Below are 8,001 nucleotides of genomic sequence, written 5' to 3' on the forward strand. Positions count from 1 at the left end.
GAGTGCACCATAGTTTGGATTTTTGGGTGGCAGTGCTGTCAGACATGGAACATGTCTCAATTCCTTTGCCGACTAGTCTTCATTTTTGTTGTCCCGTCGTGCATGGTTTTAGATCAGAATTTTATTTTTAGTTGAGTGGAACAAGTCGAGACATTGCTTGAATTTTTCTTGTCCCAAAGCATATAGTTGTAATGAATGAGACACACTGCACACTGGTATGCTTTGGGGTTTTGGTTACAAATCACGCTGCACCTGGAGAACCTGTTCCGCATATTTAGGCAGCATCTTTTCCTGGAAATCCCATGGGGGAGCGTGATGTAATATCATGATACAGTGATAAAAGTTCTCCTTTGTAGCCACATTTGTAATGCTGAACCAGACTCTTCCAGCTCTGGGAGCAGCTCTCCCAACACGGCTCACCCAGTTTATGAATTCTCCACGAGGACACATCGATCCACTTCTGCTTGTAGGCCAGACATTGACTGAGCTTCAGCTAATCAAAGAGCCAATTAATGCAGGCAGCAGCATGCACGCCGAGCGGCGGCGTTAATCAATGACATACTAAGCTGCACAGGCACAAAGACTTTGTGGACTAGATGAAGCAAATAGTGTCAGCTATTATGTTGTTGAGAGTGATCCTGTTTGAATTAGCTTCTGCTGGTATTTCGGAGGTCTTTTCCCGGGTGTTTGACGACCACAAATAAGGTTGTTTAATGTAACAGCTACGGAATGATCTATCAGTCAGATCAATGCCCTTTAATGACAGTACTCATTAATTCAGTTATTATCTTTATCTTATTCAGGGTCACATGGGGCAGCATCCTATTGCACAACCAAGAAATGAATCAAGTGGCAACCAATACATGTGTTTAAATTGTTTCGCCAGATACCACATTTTGACAGAACACACAGATTACTACCTTCCAAAGTCATGAACATGACCTCTCATTTTACTGGAAGTCGATTGTTTTATGTGGTGTACTCGCAGGCAGCCATTTAAATCACACAAACCTCCTGCTGCCGATATGATGTGTACTTATTAGTGATATCTATAATGACTGATCAAGGCCCCTGTTTCACTATGAGCTCTCCGGTTTCCAGTATGAGCATGTAAAGCTATGGGGGAAATAAATCTGTACACGCCTCATGGAGCCTAAGTAAATTTTGGTATTTATAGCTAAATAAAGTCCTCTCAGCTTCTCAGCTGCTGACAGTTGGTTTAAAGGACAGTGACTCTGTAAAGGTCAGAGAATGGGGTGGATAGAACGGGCGAGCACTTCAGTAGCACCTTCAAGCTGGTGACGTCTTGTGCCTGGTGTGAATTCACTGTTAAGCTGTGTTCAAACAGACAAGCGCGCTGCATGAGAAAACACACTCATTCTTTTGAACTGGACCGCTGAGTTTGCTCAGTCGGGGTGCCAGTGCAGAGGGTTTCGACAAAAAAAAAAATGCAGGATCATTAAATGATTTCGACTGGGATAACTTATTGACCTAGCACTCAAATCAACCTTCCTGGATTGTATTTGATGAATGACCAGTACAGAAAAAACAAGAACCAACACAGCCCTTTGCATAGGGCTGGTTTCTGTCTGAATGCCCGCTTACATTGTAAAAGTATCAACTTGGTTGCTTAAGTAAGACACAGTTAAAGGTTCATGCAACTTTTTAGCAAAAAGTTCTAGTTTGTTAAACAAACACCAGCAACAATAGGCTACAACTTGTTAGCTTTATATTCAGGAATGAACTTAGAATATTTCACATCTATTTCTGTTCAATTCAACATTATTGTCACTGGGAGTGAGAGCAGTAGTGTATCTGTTAAAGGTTCCCAGCACATTTAACAATAGTAAGACTCCACTATTGTCCTGTAGTGGCTGGCACAAGTACACAATGTATTGAGAGAAGTTGGATTGCCAACACAGCCAAGGCTGCAGTGGAGCCAGAGCTCTGTGTTTAGCGGAGATGGAACAGAACAGGACACTTGACTAGTTCACGGTCCATCTCATCACCAAGTGTCTTTGGCTCTCTCAAGCTTTGTCATTGTGCAGATAAACATTGAAGTGCCATGTTTGGTCACCCGTAGAACAAACCAGTCCATTCATACAGTCCAATAGCCCCAGGGTGGATGAAAGGGGGTGATTGCAAATAAAATGCCTCTACTTGCATTTAAACTCCCCCTGCTTCTCTCCAAAATCTCCCCTCTGTCCTTTCTCTCTATTCAAACTCATTTTCTTGAGCTTTGGTACAAGACAAGGAGGTGGCCAGCAGCCAGAGTTTGTCTGTTGGGGAGCTGAAACTTGAATGCCAAGCCCTCGAGTCCTCAGCGGAGAGATGGGATTTTATATCTGGAATGTGGGGGGTTTGGCTGGGCATGAAAAAGATTGGACACATTGGCAGTCGCTGATGCCAGGGCCTCCAAGCTTGACACCCTGCTGAGCTCCAAATATGGCAAAGAGGGTGTTATAACTGAAAATAATTTGAGCATACTGGAACATTTTAATGTGTGTTCAACTAATATTCTAATATTTAAATCAACTATGGTCCCTCTCCATAACAAAAAGTCATTGGGAAAGAAATAAAGAGGAATAAAAGTGGGTTGAAAGCATTCGCAGCAGCAGTTATTGAACAAAGAATATTGTGTTGCCACCAGAAACCTGTACGACTCAGATCAATGTCACGGCACTGGGCACACAGTTTGATTGCAAAGTGGTTTCTGGAAACCAGTCTACCAGACCTTAAATGGCACAAATACCTGTTCTTTTAATTCACTATCTAGCCATCTTTGGCTTTCTCCAACACCTCAACTCCTCACTGTGACGAGCCAGGAACTCTCATCTGTGCTCCAGGTTAGTGTCACATATCCAAACCTTCCTCCGCACACAGTTTCACTTCATTTTAGCTCAGCGCCAGTAGCTTTAAGGTACGCAACTGTCACATCCTGCTGCATTCACCAACACCTCCCTTTCCACATGCCGGCACTGATAAGGGAATCTAGTGCATGGAATCCCTAATGGGGAGGGGGTTGAACTGGGAATGTTATGAACTGCGAACACCTCCATGACCACAGCAGTAATGGCAATACGTCAAACTGTTTCTGTTGGCTCGGCTAGAGGTGAATAATGAAAGATTTTGTCTATTTGGAAGCAAAAGGTCAACGCACTACCAGGAGTCCTGAAAACCTCATCTACAAAAGATAAGCGTCCCTTAAAAAGCCTCGGGCATTATGAATAAAGTAAAACATTTCCTCAACAAACTAGGTAGCTAGCTGTGTGAAAATCCTCCTAAGTAAGTCGAATTAAGGTGATTATTTAAAAACTTTATGACATTTTTCTAGGTTTCTGGCTCACAAATTCATTTTGAAGCCCACTTGCATGAGTGAAACATGAATTGCCATCCATCTATCTGAGTTTCTGGAGTAAAAAATGACATTTTTATGATAGATGGTTTTTAGTCCACTGCAAAGATACATTTCATTTATCTTGCATTTAAGTAAGTTGTAGATGCATGCTGCTCAATCACCCACAGATAAATCCCACTGACTGCACCAGCAGCTAAATGCATTTTAAATCATTTTTCAATATTTAGAGCTGTGTGTGTGTCGTGGCCTTTAAATGAACTATACTCTTTCCATAAAACATCCCTACAGTGTCATTACAGTTTAAAAAGAAGTCCATATTTCAAAACAGGCAATCACCAATATAACCTCCTAAAAAGTAATGTACGTAAACACATATGTTCACCACAGACCTCTATGCTCAGCATTCAGCTTTGCAAAGTTGTCCATAATTGATAACAGCATATATACACTATTTGTATTATTCATTGGTCATGTCAGTTGCAATTCACTTCAGACACATTGCGTTGCAGTGAAGCATGGGAGGGTGTTTAATGCTGAAACCTTAGAGAAATTCATGCAGACCTGAAGGAATTTAAACAAGTTATCACATAAAGTTGGAGTTGAAGTGTACTTTTTAATCTTTGGAGAGAAGGAGTACACATTTGCATGCATTAAAACGCAGCAGTACAAAGCAGCGGAAGAACTTCAATGAAGGATCGTCAGTTTGGAGGCGTCTGAGAACACAAACAAAAGTTGAAACTGAATAATTCCACAGAAACCCTCACTATAGTGCAGTATAATGAGAAACATATCCCTCTGTCAATCAAAGTTGTTCCTTTTCTTGAAGTTGGAAGTGTGCTTGTGCTTTCAAATCATTGCTTGCATTATTTAGCATAAGCAACTTTAGAAAGCTCATGGAACAAGCCAGTAGAACTAGTAGCTTTTAAAGTTTGAAATGTTTCCAGACATCAAGACTTCCAAATTAAAGTACTACCTTGTTTCATTTTTGACTCAAACGCAAGATGCATCCTCATAATACAAATACTCTGAGGTCACCACAGACACTAACAAGGCCAACAAACAAGGCCTATTATACTGACTAAAGGAAGCTTCATAATATATCCAGTTCAAATGTGGAACATTGGCTTTCATAATATGGACATGAGTCCAAACAAGCAATTTGTCCTTTGGATCATATACAAGGAGAACAAAGAATACATTGGATAGTATTTCAGTATAAATAAACAAAGGTGCCCTCTGGGTACTTGCAGGGTATAACTAATAAGCTAGTGGTAAAACATAAGCATGGCATTCTGTTAAATGTAACATGCAAGACAGAACAGATTAGGTTAGATAGACAGATTAATTTCAGTTGGTTAAACTATGTTTCAAACAGTTGTAAAATATTCAAACACACCTTGATAATAGTTAATTACATATGACCAAACAATACAAAGTGCAATGTATTGCAACCAGAGTGTTAATGCTCAAGGGCTATATGTGGACTAATAGCAACTATATCATTATATGGATGAATGGGAAATTTGTTTAATATTAGCTTAAAATTGTGTACAACCACTGTTTAACAACAGCAATAAGTCACTCAAGTCCCTAATTTACTGTTATTTTAATTGAATAACAAATGATTTAAAAATAGCTGTGTTTGTTCTGCTTGAGAAATTCAGTGTACCATCTATTTGCAGTTAAATTAAGCATCTTGTAGACCAATAATGAAGCATTCTGAGCAAATGTTCACCAAATACAGATAATGCAAATACAACCAAAAGCCAATGAACAACACATGCAGCAAAATCGAGTTAAGAAGGAAAGATAAAGCTGTGCAAGAGCTACTCTGAGACAATGACAGCAGCATACACGTGCATTCAGCTCCCACGCTTGGACCACATGGAGCAATCAAGCCCCCTAAACACCCCCACCCCATCCCATCCCGACCCACTCCACCCCTCCGATGTATGACATCCCATTGTGCATGTGCTACGAGGGAAAGAAAAAAAAGACCCTAAACCTTTTGCCTCTAAAGGAATGGTCCCAATGAAAGTGAATTAAGCAACAAAGGAGGCACTTACATTCAAGAGCCTCACATGGTCCTCCGACAGAAAAGAAGAGAAGCGTGCAATGATTCCAGGCTGAGAAAACAATAGTAACCTTGAGGAGAGAGAGAGAGAGAGAGAGGGAGGGGGTAGGGAAAGTGAGTGGAAAACAGAGGGAGTGAGTTAGATAGATGGACAAGAGAGGTGAGAAGACGCAGATTCATGCATCCACACACCCAGCGCACACGCAAATCAAAACACTTTTCTTGCATCTCCCCTCCTCCTCCTCCTCCTCCTCCTCCTCCTCCTCCTCCTCCTCCTGTTCAGCTTTGCCTCCCCCCAACCCGTGCCTTCGGGTTTTTACTTGTCATGTGTTCAGGCTCAGGCAAGCGTGAAGCGGGCTGAGGAAACCAGCGCTGCAAGTGCTTTGTCCAGCGGTTGGGGAAACTCATGCTTCCATTACGTGGAACATTGAGCTTCTTGGCCCCTTTCTGCGTGTTTGATCCACAGCAGATGGATACGGCGAGGCAGGAGACGAAATCCAGCATCTTGGCTCATCTATCACACCTTCCTGGGATCCAATGCTGAATATAAAAGAAAACCATGTCTCCTGTGGAAAATTCACATAAATCTCCTTCAGAGGCATGTGTCCAGTTTCCAGAAACACTTGGCTACAACTTTACATCTCAGTACAGTTCCCAACAAGGATAATGAAAGTCCCAAAATTGATTTTGAGCGAAGAGACACATTACCTCAATTCAGTTAAATGAAGGCATCTTGCTGTGCAACCATTTGCTTACACAAGATATTACACTCCATATATCTATTTCGTTCTTCTTCTCCGGCTTAAAGAGCTGATGCAAACTGCCTCAATTTTTAGTAATGTTTGCAAATTTTCCCTGCTTTGAGTTGCTTTTAACTTTTAGTCACCAAAGGGAATACAAGCACAAGAGCAGCAGGATCAGCAGATGTTTTCATATTCAAACTCAAACTCCACAGTTTAACTTTGAGTGCTCTGGGCTGAATAAAGACTAATACGAAGCATTTGATTTACCAATTGCTGGTGTTTAATTTTGACCATTTCATGGCAGAAAATAAAGCGATTGTAAATCCTCAATAACGTCAGTGTGAAGAAAAAGAACCAATGTGGTAGGCTGACTGACTGGCTCTGCCATCCCTATAACCACGCCACTTCAGTTTGGTTCTGAATGCCTCAACGTTATATATTAAAGAGGATGAATTAATAATGTCTCTCAATCAATGTACCTATATAGAGCAAGTCCCTGGTGTTAAAATGTAGGGATCAGCACAAAAATGCATAAATAAGAGAGCTGCAAAGACGGGAAGAAGATCAGTATCTATTCCAAAAAGATTCTAGTCTTAACTCCAAAAACGTACCTTGCAGATTATACACCCATGTCATTATGAGCATGGAAGTTCATTCTTGACCTTGGGAACTGTATGTGCGACAAAATAATCTTAACTAAAAATCCCACCTACCAGCTTTTTGTGAGCGTCCAACCACAGTGTTATTTTGGGAACAGAGCTGGTTTAGGTTTCGTTACGTGAGGAACCTCTATCACATAGTAACAGGTGGTTGTATATGAGGGGAAACTGAAAGCCCTGTAAGTCCTTTGTTTAAGGATTATGTTTAGTGTCCAATGTGAATGACTGCCTTTATCTTTCTCCAACCGTTTAGGACCCAAGAATCTGAACGGGAACACTTCAAACTATGATATCTATGGTATTAACAGATTACAAACAGATGTTACGTCTTGTGAAATGGGTGTCTTAGCAGTGATTTTTTTTTTCCTATGTTGATAGAATAGGGTTCAAAAGCAGTGTATGGGCATGTTGGCTTGATTGACAGGTGTCTCAGACCATCACACTCAACTGTAGTGTTTACCCCAACGGAGCTTCAACCAGTATTAGCATTATCTTGGTAGCTCCAGCAAGGATGGTTGAGAACAGATAGACCCAAATCCAAGCTTCAAAACACTTAAACCTCAAAAAATGTCAAAACATTCTGTGGCAGAAACCTTTTCTTGGCACACACTGCCCTCCCACTGATGTCTCTGACGACGAGAGCCCTATGGCTAAACAAAACCAGGCTGCAGGTCGGTATACAGATTTATCCACGCAAACCAGGCCAATGACGTGAAATGACACAAATGCATGAATGAGTTCTTTTCTTCTACTTGGCATCATTTTACTGCCATTATACAGCCAGCACAAATGTTTGTGTGGAGAGGAATTTATATAGCTAAATCATACAGATTAACCCATTTGCCCACAGTCTGCTTAAGGAAAGCAATTTGGACCCCCCTGCTGACAGTGGGTTAGGATTTGAATGACCTAAGCTGTTCCAACAGCCCCTAACAACATGATCAGCAGCTAAGTCAAGCTCCACCAGGGAGTCTAAGACCTGCTGATGAGGGCAGGCATGCCTAATCATCTGCTTCAGTGCTACTGAAAAAAAAAATGATTAAAGTGAATGTGCCATGCTTTTGAGTGATGACTATTTCATACTCCATAAAGATTAGCAAGGATGAAGAGCTGATTTTCCATGTCTGTATCTACTCTCCCTTGTGCCCATGGACATGTAGGGAGATA

At 41.2% G+C, this 8,001-nt stretch overlaps 1 protein-coding gene across 1 annotated transcript in view; it reads right to left on the bottom strand.

Moving 5' to 3' along the window:
- The window catches only part of LOC127378688 (E3 ubiquitin-protein ligase Midline-1), a 62,290-nt gene extending 56,651 nt beyond the window's left edge, over window positions 1-5,639 (bottom strand). Inside the window, exon 1 of the mRNA XM_051427831.1 lies at window positions 5,425-5,639. The gene's annotated coding sequence lies outside the window, so the exon portion shown is untranslated. The remainder of the gene's footprint in view (window positions 1-5,424) is intronic.
- Between the last annotated feature and the right edge of the window lie 2,362 nt (window positions 5,640-8,001).

This window comes from Dicentrarchus labrax, unplaced genomic scaffold, assembly GCF_905237075.1.
Source record: "Dicentrarchus labrax unplaced genomic scaffold, dlabrax2021, whole genome shotgun sequence".
Taxonomy (NCBI): Eukaryota; Metazoa; Chordata; class Actinopteri; family Moronidae; genus Dicentrarchus; species Dicentrarchus labrax.